This window comes from Myxine glutinosa, chromosome 1 (assembly GCF_964187855.1).
Source record: "Myxine glutinosa chromosome 1, kmMyxGlut1.1, whole genome shotgun sequence".
Lineage (NCBI taxonomy): Eukaryota > Metazoa > Chordata > Myxini > Myxiniformes > Myxinidae > Myxine > Myxine glutinosa.
Genome location: NC_136261.1, coordinates 80,115,590 through 80,143,022, shown reverse-complemented (window position 1 = coordinate 80,143,022; position 27,433 = coordinate 80,115,590). Strand labels below are relative to the sequence as shown.

At 44.6% G+C, this 27,433-nt stretch overlaps 1 protein-coding gene and 1 long non-coding RNA gene across 2 annotated transcripts in view; both read left to right on the top strand.

Moving 5' to 3' along the window:
• The window catches only part of LOC137425531 (uncharacterized), a 578,290-nt gene that overhangs the window by 238,327 nt on the left and 312,530 nt on the right, over window positions 1-27,433 (top strand). The window lies entirely within an intron of this gene.
• On the top strand, window positions 8,832-9,871 carry LOC144889732 (uncharacterized). Its single transcript, XR_013622033.1, has 2 exons — window positions 8,832-9,212; window positions 9,430-9,871. It is a non-coding gene; the product is annotated as an uncharacterized LOC144889732 (long non-coding RNA).

The following is a 27,433-nucleotide window of genomic DNA, read 5'->3' as shown; positions in this document are numbered from 1 at the left end:
CACCCCAGAACTTGTCCTTCTCTTCATCGATCCGACCGACCTGCGGAGCATATCCTGAGATGACGAGCTTTCCAATCATCATTTTCACCATCATCAACCTTTCACTCACTCTCGTCACACTCACCACACTGTCTACAAACTCCTCAGAAAACAGGACACCAACACCATTCACGCCTTCTGGGCACCCTTGCCACACAAACTTGTATTTCTGTCCCTGCCTACCCTTCACCATTCTCACACCACTTCCCTTCCATCTCGTCTCCTGCACACAACATATGTCCACTCTTCTTCTGACCAATACTTCCAGCACTTCTCCTGATCTCCCTGTCATTGTCCCTACATTCCATGTCCCAAACCTCAGAAACCGATCTCCACGTCGGGCATCAGACGTTTCGTCGTCATAAATGGAGTGATTTCCACCCTTGCTTCGATCGGGTTCCCCACCTTGAGTTTTGACGAGGGGGAGTGGGGTCCCCCACGGGGTACTTCGGGCTGTACCCTGCCCATATGTAGTTGTAATTGTCATGGTTCTCTTTTTGAGGCGATGTTTTTATGGCCGGATGCCCTTCCTGACACCAACCCTTTTAGTCGCCTCTTATGACATGCAGGGATACGGTGTACCTATTCTAAACCGGGGTACACACCGGTACTCTGAACAAAGTACAAATTCCGTCCTAAACTGCGGGTAGAAAGTGTTCTGATATTCTTGGATGTTTCTTCGCACCAATTTACACTGCCGCATGGGGAGAATCGGTCACAGACGCGTAGCGAATTGATGTTCTTCAAAAGTTGTACTTGAAAAAAAAAATTGCAAACAGTTGCGTTGGTGAATCAGTCATCGGACGCCATCAGCAGGTTGCCTATACACCTAACGAGCTAACGAAATTGACCAAGGTTGAACTGTTATTTGAAATATTACTCAATAATAAATGACTTCCGTTGTACTTACATGACAGCACTATCTACAGATATCAGAGAACGTGCTGACTGTCACCCAGTTCCTTTATTCAAATCTATAATAAACTTCTGTGCTGCCTCAGCAGTAGCAGAATTTGAAACAGTTTATTTCATCATCTGAGCTAGTGACTTTGGCTAGCTACAAAGCGGTGTGGATTCTGGCTGGAAAAAAACAAAACGTTTTCAGATGGAGAATTGGTGAAATAAATCATCTGTACAACTATGGAAATTTTGCTCGAAAATTATGAACCAAAGACAAAAACGACATCATGCAGAGGATTCGAAATCTGCAGCTGAGTCAACAAACGATTACTCGTCGATTGCAAGATTTGTCGCAGTATCTTGAGTCTCAACTGTGGTCGTTTGAAGACCTGTGTGTCACTTTCGCTGACTTTGGACGAGTCGTATGTGACATCCAAGACAATGCACAGCTCGTTTTCTGGATTAGTTTTGAGTCCAAAGACATGGAGATTCATGGAGTTGGTGACTTTGGATGCGTTGGATGCTGGCAAGTTGTGTGCTGAAAGACTGCACCCGTTCTTTGTACAATCTTTCAAGGTTTTTATCTTTCAAAGATGTTGTACAAAAGTTTGAATTGGAAATGAAGATCGCTTCAGTTACGATAAATGGTTCACCTGTGTTGATTGGATGAAAATCTGGATTTGTCAGTCTGCTGAAGCAGCAGCATCTGACTGTGATTGGCCTCCATGGCGATGTTTTTTTTTTTTTTGTATACAAGATCGAGGCTCGTGTAAGAGCTAACATTGATCACAAAAAGACAAACTGACACATAAAACATATGATAAAGGAAGCGGGAGACAAGATGGAGAGCAGGGACATCGGGAGATCTGTGGGAGGGAGAGGGCTTGCGGGGAGGAGGCATGGGAAGGGGGTGGAGGGAGAGGTAAAAAAGAAACACATGGACACTGCTCGGACTTCCAGGAAAGAAGTCGGTATTTCAACAAAGTGGATCTGGGGTGAATTCACGGGGGTAGAAACGATCAAGGTTTTGGATGGGGGAGATAAGAGATGGTGGTGAACAGCTGTTTTAAAGACCTGGAGGGAGGAGTGGGATTGAAGGGAGTGAGGGAGTTTGTTCCAGAGGCGGGAGAAAAGAGGAATGAAAGAGTGAAGTTGAGCAGAGAGCCTAGATTTTGGCAGTTTAACCATAAGAGGGTTGCTGGCAGATCTTGTGCGACCTGTAGGAATATTTTGGGGACAGAGCACAGATAGAGCTGGGGGAGCAAGGCCGGAGAGGAGTCGGTAGAAGACGGAAAGACCACCAACCTGCCTGCGGTGAGTGAGTGAGAGGCGCTCGGAGTTTAGCATCCTATCATTGCATTTTGCACCAAGAAAATCTTTTTGCTCAAATGGCCGCATAAGATACGGTGGAAGATTTGATGGAGATGGTTGTCAAATAAGCTTTCCACTACCCGATAGGGCCTATGGCCCTATAGGATAGTGGATGGCTTATTGCTGTTGTCGGGTTAGTTTCTAAATTATCACCCCGTTGGCGATTCCTTTGTGATTGCAGCTATCTGGTTTCTTAGTGTGGTTGCTATGTGGCCCATGGTACCACAGAGTTTCTTAGACATCTATGAGTACCAAACCACCATTTAGAAAAAAAATCTTCATGCACTTCCAACACCCAATTTCTGAGCTGTTTCAATTTCCTAGCTGACATTTTTTTAAAATCTTGACCTATTTTAACGTCATGTCCCAATTATAGTTATTTTAACATTAGTCACCAAGTTTTCATGTCAGGTAAGTTTTTTGAGGATTGTGTTATGGGGTCCTCCCCTTACCTCTGGTCTCGGTAGACCTCCGAACCCCGAGAGGGTCCCCGGCAGAAAGATGTGTTATCCTTGGTTGAAATCAAGCAAATAAGGAAACCCTCAATGGAACCAGCAAATGAAACAGTCAAATCAATAATACAACCACACCAGGTTATGAACAAACAATAATATATTAGGAATCACACAAAAAGCCATACAACAATGGGGGGGCAATCACCCCTACTATCAAATCTTACGGTGGTAACCTTATCCAGCCCCTTAACCCCAAACTCACGGCACCTCTCCAATGTCTCTGCACCCCTCCAAGGCGAAGTCCCAATGTCTCTGGGCGCTCTCTGGATCGGGGAGTCAAGGCCCGATCAAAGTCAATTGAGGCGTAGGCGGTCGAGACGACCCCGAGGTCACGTTGTTCAGCACCCAGCAACACAGCGGTGGAAAGGAACCTCACAAAGACGCGCTCCGACGTACACGTTGCGGTTCAATCCGCGAGCCTCCGTATAATTCTCACGTGCCCTTTCTGGCACAGCCGTCCCCGGCAAACCACCGGGGAATAACGCCCAGCTGACACGACCAAACCCAGTTCACTGCAGGTTGCTCACGTGGCGAAGATGGCGGGCGGCTTTCACTCCAACCCGGGCTTTGAGGCCCGGATCCTCCGGAACCTCAATGAGAATACCCGACGACACAGGCTCCACGCACTCCGGCGATATTTCTTATCGCCCGAATTTCCCTTCAAGGACGCAAAGTTCACTCGCACTGTACGTCGAACGCTCGGTCCGGAGCTCCAACAACCACAGCTCTTTTCGATCTCCTCCCACCTCTTTCTTCTTCGCTCCACCTCTTCCGGTCACGATCTGGATTTCCGGCCACATTTTACCAGGAGCGCTTTTAAATCTTTTAACCACAACAACCCTTTCCCTTAAGTCACAATAAGCATAATATCTAGAACCAACAATGATAACAACAACCATAACGAGGGCCGAATCCATAACAATTGTCACTGATAACATGTAAGCCAGTGAGTGCTACCTTCCACATGGCCGGGTTGTCGGCGACTAAGCCAACATCCCTCACTGGCTTTGCGATTGGGGAGAGTGACTGTAACACCCTTCCAGGACTAAAACCAACACCTGACAAATAGTATAGGCTCTGCGGGGTTGCTTGTGTACATCTCTCTTCTACGGCAAAACTGTTGATTTTCCTGTTCTATATGTTGAGACCCTTGGAAAAAATCTGGGTAACACTCCCAGATCAAGTACGTTTTTTCTGCACACCCCAATACGTGATTATGACTTGAGGCCAATTAGCCGAAATAGCAAAATTCAGTTTTCATGGAATAATTCAAGAGTAGGCAGCTTTAGATTCAAATGTAACATTTATTTATCATGTTTAGACATAACTAACACATTTTTAGCATGGTTCAATACTATAAACTGTCTTTTTTAGGAAAAAAAAACACGTCATTTAGCTTCTTTTTCTCCAAAAATCACTTTCAGTTTGAAAGGCGCTCAAAATCCGATCACCTCTCATACACCCAATTATGTAGATAAAGCAACCAAAATTTGTCAGAAGCTTCCTTATGAAGCCCTTTAATAATTCCATGCATCATATTTATGATTCATTATATTGTATAGTGACAGTGGGGTCAAATGTTAACAAAGGTTACCCCTACCCCAAAAAGCGGTATAAACCAAAATTGGTTAAATTGGTCTAACTTTAGAAGTAAGTGTGATATTCGGCTGATTTTGGTGTCTATGTATGGGTTTTTGATAGCAAGCTATTCATTGGAACCATAATCAACCCCTTTTGAATATACCTAATTTGCATAATTTCAAAATGGCCGCCAAACACCTCCTGGCAATGATGTTGACTAAATTTCGCTCAAAATTCAGCTTAAGCAAAACTATTACACTTACATAGCTTAAGGATTCATGAATTAAAATCATAACATGTCCACAAACCCAATATAACTGTCATAACAAGGAAGCGCGTGCTGTCAATTACCACCATTTACCACCCGTGCAACTTCAATACATGTACTCTTTATCAAGCGACAGGATTCTTGCAGGCATCAGGGGAAGCCTTTTTGCAATGACAAAAATTTACACATTTGACTATGGCGGTCCTACAGGGGCATGTTGACCTGGCACACTTAGTGCATGAACAGACAACTGTCCAATGTGATTCTAGAGTTTTCCACGTTGTCTCAGGTATCAGCTGTTCCTTGTCATGCGTATAACCACAATCCTCTGGCTTAAGTGCGATCACATTTTCAGAATCTTGATGAAGCTCCAAAGCATGCATGATATTGTAGGAATTGAAAAAGCTATGCTTCATATGTGGCAGGAGACCTTGGCTGGTTGGTGGCAGGTTGTGATGAGAACTCCCTTTGACATGATGGAAGATCTCCGCACGCAAGTTCGAAAATTTATTCGCATCGCTTTTTGGTTTCAGTACTTTGACCAATTAGGATTCTGCATTCTTGATCAAAGGCTGAGAAAGGGTCGGCAACCCTCCAAAGTGCTTCAATAACTTTTCTGGCTCGGCATTCAAGGCGGCTTTCTTGGTCCCAACTTTGCTAGTGATATCACATCCTGTAAGACTGTGTACGGCAGGAAGAACAGCACAGAGTTGACATCCGATGCGCTCGAACAAGGTATGAAGGGGCACATACCGAGTGCTATCTCCAACTCCAGCTCGTACCCACAGCTCCTCTAGGTCATGTTGGAGAAAGACAGGCATGTGGTGGAGCAAGGCAACAACTACATCAGTATCATTGGAAATGACAACACATATTTTGTGTCCTTCTTTGAGCGCGTCCAAAACATGAAGGAGTATGCGAAGATCCGCCTCTTCAAATGTGGATTGAAGGTGTACCAGTGCGCTCTCATCTCCGTTGTGCATTTTCATACATTTCCAATCCTCGTTCTCTCTGGTCACCTGTCCGAGTACAGTTGGGTACTGACCGGTATTTGCAATATTTGAACGAACATGGCTGTAGATCAGTTTTTCAAGGAGAAGTTTGTTGTTGTTGGAAGGCCAGAATGTGTTCATATCCTTAGGTAGTGGTGTTGATGGCTCTATTGAAGTATATTCGATGGGTAGAGTGTCACTTCGCCTTTTCCTCTCGCTGTCCTTCACTGATGGGTCATCAGAATACATGTCAAAGACATAGTCAGTCCGCCCAAACCGATGATATATGGCCGAAAATGACATGAAATTTGATAGAAGGTCATTGAATTTGGAGAGTTTCGTAACATTAACCTTTCGGATTGTGGCCATGATGTCAACTACAAATGATGCGTCTTTCCGATGACTATATGTAAATTCTTCCGGTTTTAGGTGCGTCTCCAACTCCTTCAGTAGCTGGCTCTTTGCTGGTTTAGTCATCATTCCTGCATCATCAAACAACACTGGGGAGGGAACAACATCGTACTTTAAGAGATCATCAGTGGTGAGGCCACGTTCCCGAGCTATTTCTATGTTTCTCTCAGCGATGTTCATCTCCTTCACTGTCGTCTTGGTAGTCTTCTGTGGCTTCTTTCGAAGAGTTTTCATCGTCTTCAAGTTTGTGCGGTGAATGGTACTGCTTATTCGTTCAGTCTTGGTGACAAACCTTTCCTTTCTGAATTTCAGGTACTTCTCTTTTCCTTTTGAAAAGGCATTGAGCATGTCAGTTTTTATATCATCGGACATAACCTCTTTTGTCACAAAGTTTTGTAGTGTTTTGGAAGCGTCTAGAGACAGAGGGGACCCCTTCTCTTCAATGAATCTCATCATCTCCTGAATATGTCCTTCTTTGCGGTTCGTTGTGGCTTGAGATGATTTGTGGTGGCTGTAAGTCTCATGTGTCCTGTCAATCACATCACTGTATTGCCGATGTAGGTTCTTCACTGCCATCATTTCATGGTATATTAGGTCCCACTGGGCGACATACTGTTTTTGCTTTGCATGTCCAATGACTCCATCGCTGCACTTAGATGAAAGGTTAATGCTTTGCTCTAATTTCTGGTCTCCTCCAACAGCTGTGAATCGGCCGGGTATCTCTCCGATTGAAAAATTGCCTTTGGCAAATTGTTCATGAACTGATGGTGCAGTCTCAGGTAGACGTCGCATGTCTTCAAGGTAGAGAGAACACCATCGCAAGTAGTTGGTCGAATCGAATGCCGCAAACAGGTTCAATGCACGCTGGACAGCGTCAAGATGCAGTTCCCAAATCCCTTCACGATCAGCTCTCAACAGATCACGGACAATATCCATCATTTGCAAGAACTGAGTCCAGAACTTGAAGTTTTCATTGGTATCAGACCGTGTTTGGATGAATCTGTTCAAATCTTCGACCAACGTTTTTGATGCATCAGCAAACTGAACCATATACTTCTGACTATCTGTGATGCATTTCTCCTTGACACTAGACTGGAGGTTCGTCAGGATGGCAAGCTCATGTGTATATTGGTCGATGCCTTTCTCGGAGAAGAATTCTTTGTACTGGAGGCGTTCAAAGGCTTCAGCAAGGAGCTGCATACCCTCAAGACAGCGGCTGTAGTGACCTCCATGTAGAACAGAATTCTCGATGACAGTTGGACCAAAAACACCAGCCTGCAACCATGTGATGTCCGCGCCACTTCCATCCAGGAGTTTGCCAATACATTTCAAAACAGTTTTCACTAAGTGAAACGTTCCCAGGCATGGAACCAGGGTCCTGAATTCCTCTGGTCTCAGCAGTTGTATATCACGGACGATGCAATAAACACCTTCATCACAATACATTGGTATCTCATTTTGAGTCAGCTGAGAACCAATGTCCATAAAGTTCTTCATAGCCGTATAAACTGTCGCGTACTCTGTAACTGGATGCGGCAGAACAGGCACAAATGCAAGATTCTTTAATGGGATGGCCTCCTCTGTCCAAACAGAGTTGCTAGCACTCCAAGATGGCATTGTTTGTGACTCGGGGTAGATGGACACTTCATCATGCATGACGTTCAAGCGTGCGAGGGACCAAGAAATATCCTTCAGTTTTGCTGCATCGGCTTCGGAGGAAGTGTAAGGCAGTTCGGCCACTTTGTAAGTTGCTGGGATGTCAGCACGGCGTGCAGGCTTGTGAAAGTCGGACAGTACCTGGCATTTTAATATTAAACTGAATGACTGTGGACCATGTGTGACCTGCGTGTCAGAAATCTTTGGTTTACTGGTCGACGACGGGGGTTTGTCTTGGTAGAGAACAGTCACAGTGTCATGTTCAGATACATTTGCCCCCTCATGGTCCCAGTTGTCAATTGCACCAGAGGTGAATTGCCCAGGATCAAAGTGTGACGGCAGTGAAACGCGATCGTTGTTGTGCTGTGCTGTAAACGTGGCAAGGTCATGTTGGTACCTACGCAGCTCCGGGTAGCTGATTGCTAGTCCTCCGTGGTTTAGAACTGTAGTTACAATTTTGCCACCACGCCCAAGACCATGAACTGATTCCGCATTCATAATATGCATTGGAGTTCTCTTTCTACCGCAGTGATGAATATAGTACATGACTTGGAAGACAGATTGTATCTTTCTGCAATGCTGTGTGGAGAGGCTGTTACCTGATGGCTTGCTACCGGTATCGTAGTCATCATCATCTTCTTCATCCTCATCAACTGGTTCATCACTTTCTGTCATGACAGCTTCGGCTGCTTTTGCATATGTGTCAGGATTGAAATTGTACAAATGACTGAAAAAACGTAGTACAGGTTCAGGGATATTCATCTCGCTCAAGGAATGCTTTAGATCATGCGCACCACAAAAGCTATCGTCAAGGCCAAAATCATACTCATCTAGAGCCTTCCTAATCACACCAGCGCATACCTGAACAGGATCAAGGGAACGAATGCGCTCAGCTAACACTTTCTTTGGAACACTGAATACCATCATTGATTTTTTGAACGAACTGGGATATGTAAAATCAATCTCATTACCAAAAGTGTTCAACAAGAAAACTTTTACATCTCTATTACGAAAGTTACATTTGTCATCAATATTGTTCAAAGAGTCTCTGATAGCACTAAGTTCATAACCCCTCCCTTTTAGGCCTTGCTCTAACTCTTTAACAACCTGATTCCAAGCAAGCTGTTTCTCAGACACTTTTGGTATGGAAGCTTTATCACGAGAGTCATACTTATACAAGTATTTAGTCATGCAGTCCCTGTGGTAGTACAGATCTGCTCCAAACACAGAATGCGCATCTTGAAGGTCGCACGTTCGGGTGAACACATCATCTTGAAAGAAGTTTGTCGCAGCCAGAAAGGCTGAAGCACGGCCTGATTCACTAATGCGATATTTCGTGTACTGTTGTTTGTGTGATTTACTGTCACAGATAATACACTTCACTTGACGTAAGGCTGTTGTGGACGTCTCTGTATTCGGTGGATGTCGGACGGCCTTAGAACGAGTACTTCTATCTTCTTCCTGCTCAGAACGGGACAGGTCTTGGCATACAGCGAGACTCTTCCTTTTCCTATTGAGAACTGAAGTCATGGTGTATTTTTTGTAACAGTCATTGGTCACATGATAAACAAACCCATCTCCTTTAACCAGCTTAAGCCGTTTGGAAACTTGATCATTGTGGATGTAACTTGCTTCTCGTATCCTTTTGCAACCATTAGTTGTGCTCACAGTTTTATCCCCCGCGCTTTTCTGGCAGATGATGCAGTTAGTCGCATCAAACGAACTGTCTTCGGGCGGTCCTGAGAGAGTAACAGACTCCATCGTCAGCGGCCACGCCTGAAAAACAAAAAATGGATATTAGTTACGTTTGTACGGCTGTAAAAATCGGCAAGGCCGGACCATATGCTGAAAATATAAAATGTGAAAGACTGATAAGCCACAAAGAAACCCATGTTTATCCCTATTAAAGGGCTTCATAAGGAAGCTTCTGACAAATTTTGGCTGCTTTATCTACATAATTGGGTGTATGAGAGGTGATCGGATTTTGAGCGCCTTTCAAACTGAAAGTGATTTTTGGAGAAAAAAAAGCTAAATGACGGGTTTTTTTTCTAAAAAAGACAGTTTATAGTATTGAACCATGCTAAAAATGTGTTAGTTATGTCTAAACATGATAAATAAATGTTACATTTGAATCTAAAGCTGCCTACTCTTGAATTATTCCATGAAAACTGAATTTTGCTATTTCGGCTAATTGGCCTCAAGTCATAATCACGTATTGGGGTGTGCAGAAAAAACGTACTTGATCTGGGAGTGTTACCCAGATTTTTTCCAAGGGTCTCAAGATATAGAACAGGAAAATCAAAAGTTTGGCCGTAGAAGAGAGATGTACACAAGCAACCCCCCAGAGCCAGGAGTAAAAGGGCGGATGAGCTCCAGAAGGGAGGCAATGGCCATCCAGTAAGGAAATGGTGTCTTCCAAAAAAAGACACATCCAGATTGGACTGGTTCAAGTCATACCAAAATACTTTTAAACTAGGACGTGCTGCTTTCTTGCTTGACATTAAGCATTTAAAAGGATAGAGCATGGACAATCCCCATCTGTTGGCATACATGGGGAGGAGGAATTTCCTCCTAAGGAAATGCCCCACTGAGTACGGTGAGAAAAGCAGCGCCATCGTTATGACGTTGCAGGTACCCAGATTATCCTGGGAAGTGACGGTAGTGACTGCACTTCCCCAAGCACAGTGGCTGTGTTATGTGTGTGTGTGTGTGTGTGTGTGTGTGTGTGTGTGTGTGTGTGTGTGTGTGTGTGTGTGTGTGTGTGTGTGTGTGTGTGTGTGTGTGTGTCGGCTCTATTACAAGCCTCAGCCCATGTATTAAAAAAAAAATTTTTAAAAACGGAAGGTGGACTGAGGTCCTCCAAGGACTGGAAGTATCCACCCCTGCTTCGGTGAAGGATCGTGATTCATGAGCAAAGTCGTGAGGTTGAGTTGTTTCAGAGTTTTGTTTCAAGGGTTCTTTTCAGGATTGTTGACCTGTTGACCTGTATGACCTGTACGGCCTCCAACTGTAGTTTGTTTGTGGTAATGTTCCCAAGGATGGTTTGTAGCACCTTTGGGAGGTTCTTCTTTATCATTCCCATTGCTCCAATAATCACTGGTACAATTTTGGTGGTCTTCAGCTTCCAAGATATTTCACTTCATTCTTGATGTCTTGATATTTGATTATTTTCTTGATTTCTGCATTATTTAGAACAAAATCACTGGGTACTGAGACCTCACTTAGCAATGCCTTTTTTTCCTTTTGTTCCCGAGTACTATATCTGGTCGCAGTGCTTTATTTTCTATGTTCACGCTGGATGGGATCATCAGGTCATACGTGATCATTGTGTCCTTGTTTTCAATGTCGGCTTTTGGTTCATGTTTCCATGAGTCTTGTGGAACTGGTATATTGAAATTTCTGCAGATGTGCCAGTGGATTACTCTACATACCTTGTTGTGCCTTTGGGTGTACAGCTGTTCTGATATGAGTTTTTGACATCCTGTTTTTTACATGAAGTGACTCATGCTTTCTCTTTCCTACCTTGCAGAACCTATACCTGTCCAATTGACTCAGTTCTGCCATCTTTTTAAAGCTATTGGTGCAGTGTCCTTGGTCTTGGGCATTTATAATGATTTGTTCTCCGTCCCAGTTGAGCTGACCTCTTCTTAGCCATTCCAATTATCCTTATTCGTCTCCTCCCAATCTGTCCAACTTTTTTTTCCCCTGCTCTTTGTCTTTCTCTCAGTTCTTTTTTTCTAGTGTGACTATATATCCACTGGTATTAAATCTTGTATTTTTATTTGGTCTTTTTTGCAATCGTTGGGGCTGTATGCATTGCTGTTTCGGTTTGGTGTGTGACATCTTCTATTCACACCTGTTTTTGGAAATTTTTTGCAAGGTGAGTGAGAGATGCCTTTTCTGTCTTGTGTTCATGCTTGTACACAAATTGTATTCGGTAGTCTGTTGAGCTTTTCATGTACTCTGCTAATCCTACAGTCATTGCTCTGTGCACTTGATTGAGTTCCATAAAGCCGCCACTTCCTTCTTTACTCAGCAGATACTTTCATTTTTGATTACACGGATGCACTGATTTTTGTAGAATAATTGATTCAATTTTGGTGAAGATTCAATGTCAAATCTGGATCAGAATTTCTTTCAGTGATTTTTCACCATGGAGTGATGGGGCTAAAACTGATATATACCAGGACATCTCAAAAAGTTATGGACCGATTGGGATGAAACTGGGTGGACAAGTTGGGTGTGTGACAATACAACAACAACAACAACAACAGCAACAGGCATTTTAAGGCCATTTTCCCTGCTAGAACGGGGGTTAGCCTTGCGGTCCCCATGACAATCTTCTCCATTTTTCCCTATTTTCTGCATCACCCCTTGTTAATCTCCTTGCCCGCATTTCTTCTTCCACCATCTTTAGCCAATTCTTTCTCGGTCTTCCCTGTCCTTTACTTCCTTCTACATTCATTTCCATCAGTCTTCTCAACCAGTCACTTTCATCCTTCCTCAACACATGACCAAACCATCTCAAACTGTTTCTCTTCACAGCATCCATCACAGGCTCTATTCCCATCATCTTTCGCAATTCATCATTTGTCTTCCTCTCTCTCAACGATACTCCACACATCCACCGAACCATTCGCATTTCCACCCTTTCCAGCCTTCGTTGCTGCTCTACGTTCATTACCCATGTCTCGCTCCCATAAATCATAACACTTCTCACACATGCATCATACACCTTTCCCTTCAGCTTCAACGACACTCCCCTCCTCATCAGCACGCCACTCAGTTCCCGAAACTTCTTCCATGCACATCTCACTCGAGCAACCGTTGCCGAGTCTGATCCACCTTCTCCATTCAGCATGTCTCCTGGGGAACAAAATGTTTTCACACCTTCCAGCTTCACGCCGTCTCCAAGATCCAACTCAACATTTTCTCCATCTGCAGCTCCCTCTGTGGGTGTGACAATGACAAATCGATTCGATTTTGGTGAAGATACGAATACGGATACGGATACGAGAATGTTAAAAATATGTGATTATTCACTATTGAGTGATGGGGCCAAAGACGATATATAGCATGACATTGACATTCCCTCTACTGGGACTACTTCTTAAATTGGCCCAATTAATTACTCCTTCTGGTGAGATTGGCATCTTGATCGCTGACATTTGTCAGGCGCCGATCTTGGGATGTGGCTTTTAAACCCCAATGGTCCAGCAGTAATTATGTGAGGTACATCATTGGTTTGGGGGGTGCTCCTTGCAATATGGAGTTCCTATTTTCATCAATTAATTTCTCCAACACCTTCCCTGCAACTGAAGTTAACCTAAAAGGTCTATAGTTCCCAAATTCTTCTTTGGATCCTTTCTTGAATAACTGTGTTACATTTGCTATTCTTCAATCCTCAAGCTGTTAAAGATATCTGCTAACACCACACATATATCCATTCTACCTCCTTCAATACTCTTGGGTGCATATTGTTATGGATTTGAGAATTGTGTTTTTTATTGTTGTTGTAAAAGATCACCCTCCTTCCTCCATTCGTTGTGTATAAAGGTCAAAGGTCGTTCCCGTAGTTATTTCATAAACATCCACGTAGCCAATCGTAGATTTCCTCCTGGTTCAATAGTTATCTCTTTATTATGTGTATTAGATTAAGGCTGTGGCTTCCATTAAGTGACACTCCATTGCACCAAATTCAAATAAGGTAGATTCCATTCCCATTCCCCTTTTGGTCACGAATTGCCAACAGCTATTGGGCGGTTTTCTGCATGCCGCTGTTGCTTTGTGGTTTTCGCCGCAAAACTCCATTGACCACGCGGTCAGAGCGGAGAGGAAGGGGGAGGAGCCGCCAAATCCAGGGTGTTGGCCGCCGCTCGTCATCACAAGGTGGAGCCAACGAGCCCAGACCCACCAATCAGGACTGGTGGGAGACCAGGACGGGCGTGGCGCGGGTTGATGTCGAGGCGCGCTATAAAAACGCGGGCGCAAGCCTTTTTAGAGAGTTGGTTGGACCAAGTCGAGAGTTGCGTAAGAGGAGGACCAGGAGTGTGGCGTTAAGTGGCGTTGAGTGGCGTTGAGGTGGCATTGCAGTGGAGCTGAGGAGCCCGGAGTCCAGAGTTCGGGAGAAAACGAAGCGCCCCAGTCCGCTCGCGGTGAACGATATGCGCTCGTGGCCTGCAAGTTTTCCCACCACAAAGCCCGTCGACTCCTGGAGCCGGACCTCGATGCCGACCGTTGCCTGGGCCTTCCCATTCCTCCTTCCAGTCATTCCTGCCTCCATTCCCCAGTCGTGTAAGTGTGCTCGTAGTCTGTCTTTTGTCTTGTCCTGGGGTACTAAGTAAGACTGCATAGGTAAGCTAAGGTGCACTGTGTCCGCTTCTTCTTCTTCTGTTTTTATTTTATTATCCTTCCTCCTCCTTGGTTTCTTTTAATTGTGTAAATATTAGTAATAAATTATATTTGTCTTTCATACCTTTTGCCTTCCTCTTCTTCACATCGGTCGTCTTTGTCTTTTCCAAATTGAATACCTGTGGCACGATTTGGCCAACGTTCAGGAATCGGGTCTAGTCATTGTTAGTAGTTCGTGCCGCGGTTGCTAAAACCGCTCGGCAATTAACATCTGTCCGCGGTCCGCGGTACGAACGGGGCTGTGCCACCGGCCTTTCCGGAGGTCGCTGTACAGCGTCAGGGACCACGTCGGTCAGACATAAACGAGGGGACTAATCCCCCCTCGATAAGGGAAACAGAGGCCGACGTTGGGTTCCGCAACATTTGGTGTCGGGAGCGAGATTCGGACCTGAAGCGCTTAGCGCGCTCAAATTACAAGTGGCCCAAAAATTGTATTTTATAACATCCTAAATTTAAAATCGTGACATGGATGGTCAAGGCGACGGGATGCCGGTGGGGGAAGTAGAGGGTGTAGAGTCGACCCAGGACCTCAGGGAAATGTATGTGGGAGAAATGGAGGAGGAGAACAATGAGGTTGTGGTTGTGGGGGGTATCAGGTGCGCAAGATGGCGCCCTCGCGCACGTGGTTGTAGGGATGCAAAATGGCACCTCGCACATGGCTACGGCGGCCGCACCCGCTGCACAAGTGGGAGGGATGGCCCAAATGCAGGCCCTCATGGAGCAATTTATGGCACAAATGCAGGCGTCCCTGAACCTGCAAGGGGATAAATCAACGGCGGAAAGCAGAGAAATGGGACAAATGATGGAAAGGAATAGTGAGCAATTAAGAGATGGGTTAAACAATAAATTTGAGGGTTTAGACAATAAATTTGAGGGTTTAGACAAATTTGAGGGGTTAGACAACAGGATAAAAGAGGTAAAGAATGGGTTAACGGGGTTGGAAAATAGAATGGCTGCCCAGGAGAACCAGATGGAAGGGATGAAGAATGGGTTAGGGGGGTTCGAAAACACAATGGACGGCAAATTGAGGGAAATAGGGGAGCAATCCGCCCGGGAAATTAAACGAATGGGAGAACAAATAAAGGAGGTGAGAATCGGGTTAGAAACTAAATTGGATGCTCAAAATAAGGAATTGGACCAGATGAGGGCGGCATCTACTAAAGAGATGGAGGAGATGGGGGAGGAGATAGGACGAGGTGTAAGCGAGGATGTCTCGGGGGTACGCGAGGAGGTAAAGCGAGGTAAGGAGCATATGGAGAAAGAGGTGAGGAATAGGACGGCAAAGTTACAAGGTGGCATAGAGGAGTTGACGTAGGGGGTGGAACAGCTGACGGTGGGACAAAAGGAACTAGTGGAACAGGTGGAAAAGACACTGCGGTACTAGGAGGGTTGAAAGCGACACAAAAAGAACTCAAAAATGAACTCACAGCAACAAAGAGGGAATGTCAGATGGTACGTGAGGGACTGACAACGAGGTTGGACGAGGTGACGGAGGCAATGGAGACGAAGGACCGGGAGGTGAGGACGTATATAGAAACGGTCAAGGTGGCCTTAGAGGACGAAATTGAGGAGACGCACCGGGAAATAAAAGAGGTGTAGCAAAAGTTAGAGGAAGTGGAAGAGGGGTGAGTGAAATTAAGAAGAGACGGAGGGAAACTAAGAAAGAGATAAAGGAGGAAGTGATGGAATATGTACAAGGTCGGTGCTCAAATCGTGATGGTGTGCTTGCTAACCAAATAAAGAGTTTGCAGGTGGCAAAGGAGGTGCGGAGACGAGGTGCCAAGGGAGTGGCGATATACTCGGAAATGTATATGGTGTGAGGGGAGATTCAGTCGGCTTGGGGGTTGGTTTGGACCTGGGTGTTCGTAAGAGGCCGCGGGTAAGGTGTGCGACAGGTACAGAGTGTGAAGGAGGAGGTGTGCGAGGATGTCTGACTCTGGGGTGTGTGAGGAAAAAGTGCGCGCCGAGGAGCGCGAGTGAGTTGGTCGTAGCGCGTGTGCGGGGGGGCACATGGAAGCGCGTGATACGGAGTGTTACAGGGGATGTAATGAAGGAGTGCACACCTGTGGTGAGTGTTACGGAGGGTGTAACGGGAGAGTGTGCGCAGGAGGATCCACGAAAAAGGTGTGTAACGGAGGGGTGCGTGATAAAAGAGTGTGCGGTCAAGAGTGGGGGTGAATGCGCGACCGAGTGTGGTGGTGAGAGTAGTGCGAGTGACACGGAGCACGAGTTGGTTGTGGCAGGTGAGAAAGAATGTACACCTGGAATGGAAGGATGCACACCTGGAATGGTTGAGCGCGTGCGGGAATGCACACTTGAGTTAGTAGTAAGGCACGTGATTGGGTGTGCAAGTGAGTGCACACCCGTAGTTGTCACCGGGGATGTGACCGAGGAGGGGGGCGCGAAGAGGTGTGTTGGTGAGGTGTGTGAATGACGAGTGTGTGCTAAGGTGTGCGGTGGTCAGAGGAGTGACGAAGTCTATGAGTGAACCTGGAGGGTGTGTCAGAGAAGGTGCAATGACAAAGAGCATGGAGACAGCTGGATGTGTGAGCAAGGAACGGGCTGCGGGGTGTAAGCATGCAAGTGGAGCATCGACGCTAACCGGGTTAGCGGTTAGATCGACTTATAGCCGAAGCGGGCCCTCGGTTCGTGCCGGGGTTTGCGTGCCGCGGGAACCAGCGGGGATCGTAACCGCGGCGGTTTCGAAAGAACCGCCGTGCAGGATCCACGCTGGGCCGCGCTCTGAACGGTCGCGTCCGTGCTCCGCTCAGCGGAGCGGGCGGCCCGGTAGGAAGGGTCGGCACGGCGACCCCTTTTGGTTGCGGCGTTCCGGCAAGGCGAGATCAGGTCATCAGGCGGGGGACCGAAAGGCTCCGCGCCGAGGTGGACCTTGGGATCTCGGCCCAAGTAAACCTCCTTACCTGCACCGAATGCCGGACGGATCCAACCGCCGGCACCGAACAACCCGCATTCATTGCTCGGCTTTGCGAAGCCGAGCTTTGGAGATGAATTGGCGCACCGAGAGGCTCCAGTGAGTTTGCTGATGATGATAGTGTTTTTGATCCGAAATTTAGAATAGTGAATAGAATTGGCAGTGATTGGAAAATTTTTAATTGGCTGGAATTTGGTGAGCAAAATTTATAGTGGGAGATGCCCGATGTGGTGGGATGGCAACTCTGCCATCCCTCACAGAGGGGGCAAAGGAGCAATCGTTTTATGGGGTTTGGCAGTGAAAACTAGCCCGGGAGGGTTAGGATAAAGTGTGCAGGGATCTAGAGAAGATGACCACCAGTAACGTTAAGGTTAGGTAGCAACATTGGACAGGTAGTCGGGGACATAGAGAGGGTAGTTGGATTATAATGACGAGGGAGCGCAATAATGTAAGGGGCGACGGGGAAGCGCCAGTTTTAGAGGGAAACCAGGTAAATTAGATGATGCCGTGTGAGTGAGTATTGATATCGGTGAAATGAGGAATTGCAGGGCAATGCTTGGGAGAGACGAGAGTTGTATTGAGCATGAAAGTGTATGGAGCAGTGAGTGAGGAACAATTGTGATTGCACAGGTGTGCAACTGAACAGGTGAATGGAACAGTGTATGAGTGAGTATTGGTGATTGAGTGTTGTGTTGACCAAATGGTCCTGGGAGGAAGGAGGGTGCAGGAAGCACCAGTAGGAGTGATTGCACAGGTGTGCAACTACAGGTGTATGGAATAAATGGTCTGGAATACATGGGGTATGGAATGGATGGTGTGGAGTGAGTATGGTGGAAACTGTGGAGTGGAGTGGATGGTGCGAAGGTGTGAATGGGGGAAAAGTGGACCCCATCACGAATACCCGGGGAGGGTAGTTTAAGAGTTAGGTAGAGGGAATAGGTAAATTGTGGTTGGATATTGGCATCTGTGGTGCGTGGTGGAAGAATGGTGTTTGGATGGGTGCATTAGTGATGTGGAAATGGCTGGGTGTGTGTCCTGTTAGTATGTGTAGTTGGTTGAGCACTCCACCACTGTGAGGATGTCAGCCAGGTGAGGCCGCAGGTGGGCTCTGGGAGCCGGTAGAGTTGTGGATGGGGCCCGAGGATCCGGAGGACGGACCCGGGTAGCCCAGTGCCAGAGAGGGCACCGAGTGGGGAGAGCGCCAGAGGGCCTTCCCCAGTTAGATAGGTTAGGGTGAGGAGCAGGTAAGCTCGGAGGCAACTACAGTGGTGGAGGTGTGCAGGTGGGTAGACCTGCTGGGAGAGCCACACGACCCAGTCCTGAAATTGTGCAAGGGCACAGGGAGTTGAATCGGGGGAGTGAGACCCCAAATGGATAAGCACCACAGTTTGGTCAATGGGAATTGGTTTTTAGAACCCATAGAGTAAGACGGCCAATGGTTTGGCAGGGAAAGACCCCGGGTAGTGTAAAGTGTATTAAAGTCATGTAGAAGATAGTTAGGATTAAGAACCTCCTCGCACCATCTACATCCACTCACCTGGGGTAACAGGACTCCACACCATGCCATGGATGTTTTGATGATTATTTACTGTGCAAATGTTTGGATTGTGAGACACATCATGACGTGGGTGTGACATTGTGCTTTGTGTTCCATCTCTCCCTCCTTATGAGGATTGATGATGAATTTGTGATGGCAAATTTTGGTTAGAGGGATTGTGGGGACGAATTTGGTATAGGGGAAATATGGGGAAGACGTGACAGTAGTGACGAATTTGTAAATGTGTAGGTTTTTGTAAATATGGGGAGGGGCAAGGGGGGGTAGTGTAGGTCACATGTGGGGGGCGTACGGTAGGGACGAGCTTTCTCACTTCGCTCTCCGTACGCACCTCGTCCTGCATTTCCTTGTTTGATGTGTACCCTTGTGACCTTACCCCTCGCTCACCTGTCTTCTCCCCCCCCCTTGTCTCCCACCCGAGGACTGTGCGCCACTGGGCACCGAGGGGAGCGTGCGGGAATCCACCATTGTGTGCCCGAAACTCCCGCAACCAGATGTCTGCATCGATGCACCACCTTATGGACCACATGTCTGTGGCTGAGCACCACTGATGGACCCCATGGGTTGGGGCATGGCCCCTCTGCTGGAACTGGCCATGATGGCCCAAGATCTTGCTGGCGGACCTTGGTCACATGTCACCTATGCCACACAGGTGAACCACCCATAGTCGGCCCTGTGCGCCATAAATAAAAACAATGGACACGTTTTGTGCAAGTTTTATTTCCACCAAATAGGCCGCCAGCAAGAAGACGAAGTAGACAACATCTGGAAGAATAACAATTAGCCAGCAGAGGGAGCCGAAGAGCAAGACCACCAGCAGGGCTTGGTTTATTTTTATTAGGAACTTTGGTGACTGTGCACCGATTGGTGCTTGATGGTGTTTTGGTGCATTTTTGGTGCTTCATGGTGCGTTGATGCAGGGCAGGCTGTCTCCCCCCCCCCCCCCCCAAAAGAACAATCACAGGTCTTTGGTTAGTTTTGTAAATACCAGTAGAGTAACTGTAAATAATGCTCCCCCATCGTTCATGTTGTAGTTTGAAGACAATTCCGCAATTCGGTTAGCTGTGGGCGTGAGTCTGTTAGGCAGGGTGCAATGGAGCAGCGGGACATATTTATTTATGTTTTAAAACTGTCACACTCAGGGTCAGGTTAAATGTAGAGGGAACTAAACCTACGTGCCACACTAGAGGTAAAAGTTAATAGGCCCGACAATGCCTAAGAGGAGGAGGGTGCAGTGTTATGGATTTGAGAATTGTGTTTTTTATTGTTGTTGTAAAAGATCACCCTCCTTCCTCCATTCATTGTGTATAAAGGTCAAAGGTCGTTCCCGAAGTTATTTCATAAACATACATGTAGCCAATCATAGATTTCCTCCTTGTGCAGTAGTTATCTCTTTATTATGTGTATTAGATTAAGGCTGTGGCTTCCATTAAGTGACACTCCATTGCACCAAATTCAAATAAGGTAGATTTCATTCCCATTCCCCTTTTGGTCACAAATTGCCAACAGCTATTGGGCGGTTTTCTGCATTCCGGTGTTGCTTTGTGGTTTTCGCCGCAAAACTCCATTGACCACGCAGTCAGAGCGGAGAGGAAGGGGGAGGAGCCGCCAAATCCAGGGCATTGGCCGCCGCTCGTCATCACAAGGTGGAGCCAACGAGCCCAGACCCGCCAATCAGGACTGGTGGGAGACCAGGACGGGCGTGGCGCGGGTTGATGTCGAGGCGCGCTATAAAAACGCTGGTGCCAGCCTTTTTAGAGAGTTGGTTGGACCAAGTCGAGAGTTGCGTAAGAGGAGGACCAGGAGTGTGGCGTTAAGTGACGTTGGAGTGGCGTTGAGTGGCGTTGCAGTGGAGCTGAGGAGCCCGGAGTCCAGAGTTCGGGAGAAAACGAAGCGCCCCAGTCCGCTCGCGGTGAACGATATGCGCTCGCGGCCTGCAAGTTTTGCCGCCACAACACGTGTCGACTGTTGGAGCCGGACCTCGACGCCGACCGTTGCCTGGGCCTTCCCATTCCTCCTTCCAGTCATTCCTGCCTCCATTCCCCAGTCGTGTAAGTGTGCTCGTAGTCTGTCTTTTGTCTTGTCCTGGGGTACTAAGTAAGACTGCATAGGTAAGCTAAGGTGCACTGTGTCCGCTTCTTCTTCTTCTGTTTTTATTTTATTATCCTTCCTCCTCCTTGGTTTCTTTTAATTGTGTAAATATTAGTAATAAATTATATTTGTCTTTCATACCTTTTACCTTCTTCTTCTTCACATCCATCGTCTTTGTCTTTTCCAAGTTGAATACCTGTGGCACGATTTGGCCAACGTTCAGGAATCGGGTCTAGTCATTGTTAATAGTTCGTGCCGCGGTTGCTAAAACCGCTCGGCAATTAACATCTGTCCGCGGTACGAACGGGGCTGTGCCACCGGCCTTTCCGGAGGTCGCTGTACAGCATCAGGGACCACGTTGGTCAGTCATAAACGAGGGGACTAATCCCCCCTCGATAAGGGGAACAGAGGCCGACGTTGGGTTCCGCAACAATAATATCTGGCCCTCGAGTTTTATCAACCCTTAATTTTTCTCGCTGTTTCTTCACTTCCTCTACGCTTACTTGGATCTCTTTAAAAGCCCTTGCTCAGCCCTGAGAAAGATACTCTCAGCTATTGGAAGTTCCCATACTGTTCTTGTGTAAATGTAGAAACAAAACTAGAACGCCACTCAGTAGAGCGCATACTCCGGCCGTGGGTTTAGTTGGAATAATACGTTTTGTTTAACATCCCCTCTCCCCAAAACAATAAATGAAAAAGAAATTAGGCCCTAACTGTCAGAGAATTTATTTTGATATATCTCGGAATTGGAGGAGAAAAACATCATTTAAAAATAAAAGCTTTAATGCAGTAAAACAGAAAAAATCTTTCCCAAAAATTTTTCCAAAAAAGAATTTCCTGGATCCGGAATAATATCCTGAGCTTCACCAAAAACTAAACAATTCTTCCTTATCCCAAGGGCAATCATCCCACCAACTTTCATCCAAATCCGTTCAGAACTTTTCCAGATATCTTGTTCACGAACATACGAATACACACACACACACACACACACACGGACGGACACGATCGAATGCATTACTCCCTGGCGGGAGTAATAAACCTGAACATCGCAGAGCCAGAACCAGAATTATTTATTTGGTCTGGGAAGCCCTTCCGAGGTTTCTTCTTCGTCAGCATCTCACAACCCTGGGGGAATTTACGATCTTTTAAAAAAAAGTTGGAATTTTGCCGAATCTGTTTTATTTGTTTGTTAATATACCTCAGCCATTGACAAATCTGGAACTAAGTCTTTATAAGTTCATCAAATACTGACACCGCGATTGACATTCGCTGAGCTAAATGTTGATATTGTAGTGGTTACCTTATGCACATGTCGCGGTTACCTTATTCACTTATCCGCATGTGACAGTTACCATTACGATGGGTTTGTTCTAGCACACGGGCGTTTGGTTGTGTCGTCGTGACGCACGCGCGGCTGTTGGAGCCACGCCCTCCGAAGAGGGTTCTTGTTTTATATAAGCCGTTACGACTTCCGTTCGCTCGCAGATGCTGGAGATTTCTGTACAATAAACTACCTTTTGTACCCAACGAAATAGCCTCTTCTTATCGTCTTCGGCAACCGCTAAAATATCTCTTCTGAGGTTTAAAAAAAAAAAAAAAAATTTTTTTAAAGCATTATACGTATCAAACGATACATTTTATGAAACGGGGAAACCTCATACACACTTTGGTGGTTTTAAAATGACAGAATATGTCTTTAGTAGAAAAAAAAAAATGAACATTGAAGACGATGCTGCTAAAAAAAATACACCGCTCTAACGCATAACCACGAGTTTAACCTACATTTACAACAAATATGAAAACTATTTTCATATCGCAATGTTAAATATAGAATATATAGAAGATAATGTTAAAAAACAATGAGCCCTATCTTCCAATTGTAAAAAAATCCTTCAAAAAATTCCTGGATCCAGAATAATATGCTGAGCTTCACCAAAAACTAATCAATTCTTCCTTATCCAAAGGGCAATCATCCCACCAACTTTCATCCAAATCCGTTCAGAACTTTTCCAGATATCCTGTTCACAAACACACGAATACACACACACACACACACACACACACACACACACACACACACACACACACACGGAGACGAGTGAATGCATTACTCCCTGGTGGGAGTAAAAAGACTTTAATAATCCTGCCATCTCACCCTCACTATCCACCAATTCTCCTGTGCTATTCCTCATTTGGCCCACACTCCTCTTAACCCTTTCCTTACCCATTATTTACTTGATAATTACCCTGCGCTCGCGAAGCAAAAATCAGGGTTCGGCCTTCAGTTGTGTACATGTGGCGTGCATGCCTGCATTTTTAAAATTCATTTTCTCCTCGACAACCGTTTGTCCGATTGACAGGAAATTTTACCATAGGCGTGCCTCCACCTGTATAATTTTTTTATTCATATTATGACGTCATTGGTCAAGTGGTACGGACGCCATCTTGGAAAAAAAAAAACTTACACCTCTATATCTCCGAAAGCGCTCCATGGAAAAAATTTAAACGTGGCTCATTGTAAAGAACTCCGCATGGCGAATAAGGGTTGTTAACAATGACGTCACTGGTGCCTTAATTATGACGTCATAATTCGACAGGAACAACGCTTAGTCTGATCAGTTTGAAATTTCTTGAGCGTGATGTATGCAACAATTATATTAGAGAATATAAATTTATGATGTCATCGCTCACGTGGTCTGGCAGCCATATTGGATCAAATATATTTTTTAAACCTTCAAAAACAGAAAAATTGGCTTGCACCAAGTTGACCATACAGGGTAAGTATTCTATGAATACCACCTAGTTTCTTTCTGTTATGTTTAGTATTTGGCCTGCTGAGTGATTTTCTTAACTATTCTCTGTTTCTTCCTATACTGATATGAGTTGGGTTCTCGTCCTGTTGTTTTGTGCATAATGAATGTCGTCTGTTTATCCCAAATTACACTACATACCTCTCTATTCAACCACCCTGTTCTGTTTCTGCTTCTAACTTTATACCTCAATTGAACATACCTACTCTGCATCATATACATTTGCTCCTTGGAGGTTGCCCATTGCTCTGATGCAGATCCCCTACTCATAAACCTTACACAATTGTAAGCTCCCAAATCACTTCTCATACCCTCAAGGTTCGCACTACTAAAATTCAATAGCCTTACACCACTATCCCAAACTTCACATTTCAACAATAGAGTAGCGCTTATGACATTGTGGTCACTTGTCCCCAGATGTTCTCCCACCTACATCTTCCCCACCATATTGGGATAATAACTTAAAATGAGATCTAATGCTGCACTCCCCGTTGTGCGCTTCGCTACAAACTGGGTTTTTGTTTGTATACAGAGTCAAGCCTGGTGGAAGAGCTGGAACACTGAATGGATCAGGATGCAAAAGAACAAAAGGAAGAGTAGAGAGGGGGAGAAAACAAAAACGGCAGGATTGGTGGACAAAATAGAGAGAGACTTGGACAAAATAGAGGGAGATTGGGACAAACAATTGATTTGTTGGGAAGAATGAGGTGCCGGAGAGGATGCGCAAGCTGGAAGAGATGGATACAGAAGCAAGCTCTAAGGAAGGAAAAAAACTGGAAATTTAGAAGGATGTGGGATTTGGTGGTAAGACTATGGGGGAATCAAAAAGGGTAGAAAAGATTTGGTTTTGATTGGGAATGATCTGAGATGGTGGTGAACAGCTGTCTTGAAGATCTGGACGGAAGAATGAGATTGAAGAGCATGTCGAAGTTGGTTCAACAGGTGGGATAAAAAAGAGGAACAAATGAGTGGATATGAGCAGTGATCCTGGATTTTGTGAGCTTTTCCAGTAGGGGATTGATGGTGGACCACGTGCACCCAGCAGGAACCTGGGCATGGGGGGGAAGAGCAGAGGATGCTATACCAGAAAGAAGGCAGTAGAAGTCAGAGACCACCGACCTGTCTGTAATGTGAAAGTGATAAGCCCAGAGACTCAGCTTAATCGTGGGAGATTCCAATGATCTTGAAGGCCTTGGTTTACATGGCATCAAGCTGAGCAAGATGTGAGGCAGGGGCACCAGCCCAGAGGGAAGAGCAGTGCTCCATCAATGATGATGATGAAGGCCTTGTAGGTGGATAGGAGTTCAGGTGTGCCAAAGAAGGACTTTGTACAACGGAGGATGCCCAGTCGGCGACTGGCTTTGGAAGCCAACTTATGAAACGTGGTTTGCCCAAGAAAGATCATGGCTGATAGTGAGATCCAGGAATTTGAATGACTGAACTTCCTCAAGAGGATTGTGAAAGTAGGTGGGAGCTTCTTTCTTTGGTATGACTTTTCTTTTTACCAGGGCAGTCTATATTTATTTTGGATGTTACACCATTATGTATATATCGTCTTTTTACTTTCTGTTCAATTAACCCAATTAAGGGAGGAATAACGTAGGAACAGCATTTTTACCTTTGTCACCGGAGGTGGCCGGATTGTTTTCTCCTCTGTTTGTCAAAAAGCTATGGATGATATCTCAAATATCTATAATAGATATCTCAAAAAGATAGTTATAATATCGTCAGATATCCCAAAAAGTTACAGACAGATTTTGGTGAAACTTGGTGGACAGGTTGGGTGTGTGGTGTGTGTTGGGACGAGGATGAATCGATTCGATTTTGGTGAAGATCCGAATCCTGATGCGAGAATTGATTTTTACTTTGAAGTGATTCTTCAATGAGAGAGAGGACCAAGTACGAAAATTATGTAGCAGGATATTTCAAAACTTGGACGGATTGGGACGAAACTTTGTGGATGATTTGGATAGTTGACACGAGCAAGCCGATTCGATTTTGGTTGAGGTCCGGATGCAGATCCGGCCTATCAGAGGGATACGAAAGGGATACCGTAAAATGGGGTGAATAGGGACACAAACTGAAAAAAAGTTCGGAAACCTTCTTCGCTGAAAATTGATAACCATACTGAATTGTTGATATTTGGGTTGAAAGTGTTCTCTTGTTTTTTTTAAAAAGCAACTTATAGTCCCTATTAACCCCATATATGGGTTAAATAGGAATGTATAGGATTTTTATGGCTGTCCCTATTTACCCTGTTTTACGGGTGAATAGGGACAATCACTAATACAAAAAAATAATAATCAAGAAATAGGGACAGTTTGGAGAAACTTTTTATCCTATATTTTTTTTCATTGGCACCGTGGTTTATATTATGGGTGCATATTATGTGCATCCATCTGAGCTATCAATTTAGCAATAAGTTGGAAACTCATGATTGTTTCTTGGTTATTATTTTTTTGTATTGGTGACTGTCCCTATTCACCCATAACACGGGGTGAATAGGGACAGCCATAAAAATCCTACTTATTCCTATTTAACCCATATATGGGGTTAATATAGACTATAAGTTGCTTTTTAAAAAAACAAGAGAACACTTTCAACCCAAATATCAACAAATCAGTATGGTTATCAATTTTCAGCGAAAAAAGTTTCCAAACTTTTTTTCAGTTTGTGTCCCTATTCACCCCATTTTACGGTACGAAACATTTCGGAAAGTACTAAACTTTTCCATGAGTGAGGGAGAAGAGCTTTATATATTCGATATATTGAACATGTGATAAGGATGAAAAATGTTAAGTTGTAAATAGTAAATTGTTGGAGTTTTTGGGTTTCATAACACAGGCAGTCCATTTACTTTATTTTACACATTATGTTAATTTTATACACATGATTGTGGTTGAATTTGGAGTTGTGCTTCTGAGCATGCACAGTGCACACGTTATGGATATAAAGGACGCAATTCCGGTGATGTATTTATTTAGTGTTCTACCACCACCCGTTGTGTACCAGTTGGCTTCAATTAACACAGAAATTTTTTATACCATCATATGCGTGATATCAACATCTTGTCATTGATATGTACCAGATGATATTATTTGTTGAGCGAGAAACAGTGTCTGTTTGTAAGGTTTTTCGAAACGGGAATCTAACCGGCACGAATTGAATCGATATTTGAACTGTGCGAAATTGTACAACTTTGCATCCCGAGGCCAAGAATAAATAAACTGCATGGACTTCATGAATGCTTTCCCTTACACAATACTTTCAAACATGTGTACTTCAGCGTTTTTATCAGCAATGGTTCTTTAATGTAAAACATATACAATAAAAGTTTCTTTGTTTTTCTTGTATAACTAAAACGGTATATGATGAGCAATGACTGCTATATATGACAATGACGGATATATATATATATATATATATATATATATATATATATATATATATATATATATTATACACACACATATATATATATATATACTGTATATATATATATATATATATATATATATATATATATATATATATATATATATATATATATATATATATATATATATATATATATATATAATATCATCCTTCGCTGCTATCCATGCACTTTTGCAATTTTGATTTGAAAAAATATTGGCACCCATGCACTCTTTTCAAATAATGCACCATTTATTCCAGAAAATTGTTGAAATTAAGAAATCTTTTGGTATCCACATATGTATTTCTTTGGTTTGCAATGGAACAAATCAACGAAAGCTGAAAAAAACGACTAAATCTTAGCTTATTCCACAGAGAAATCCTAAAATAGCCTGGACAATATTGTTATGAATGTTGGGGTAGTGATATATATAGATTTAGGTAGATCTGCATAGGTAGGTGCTCCGATGATTGTGGGTAG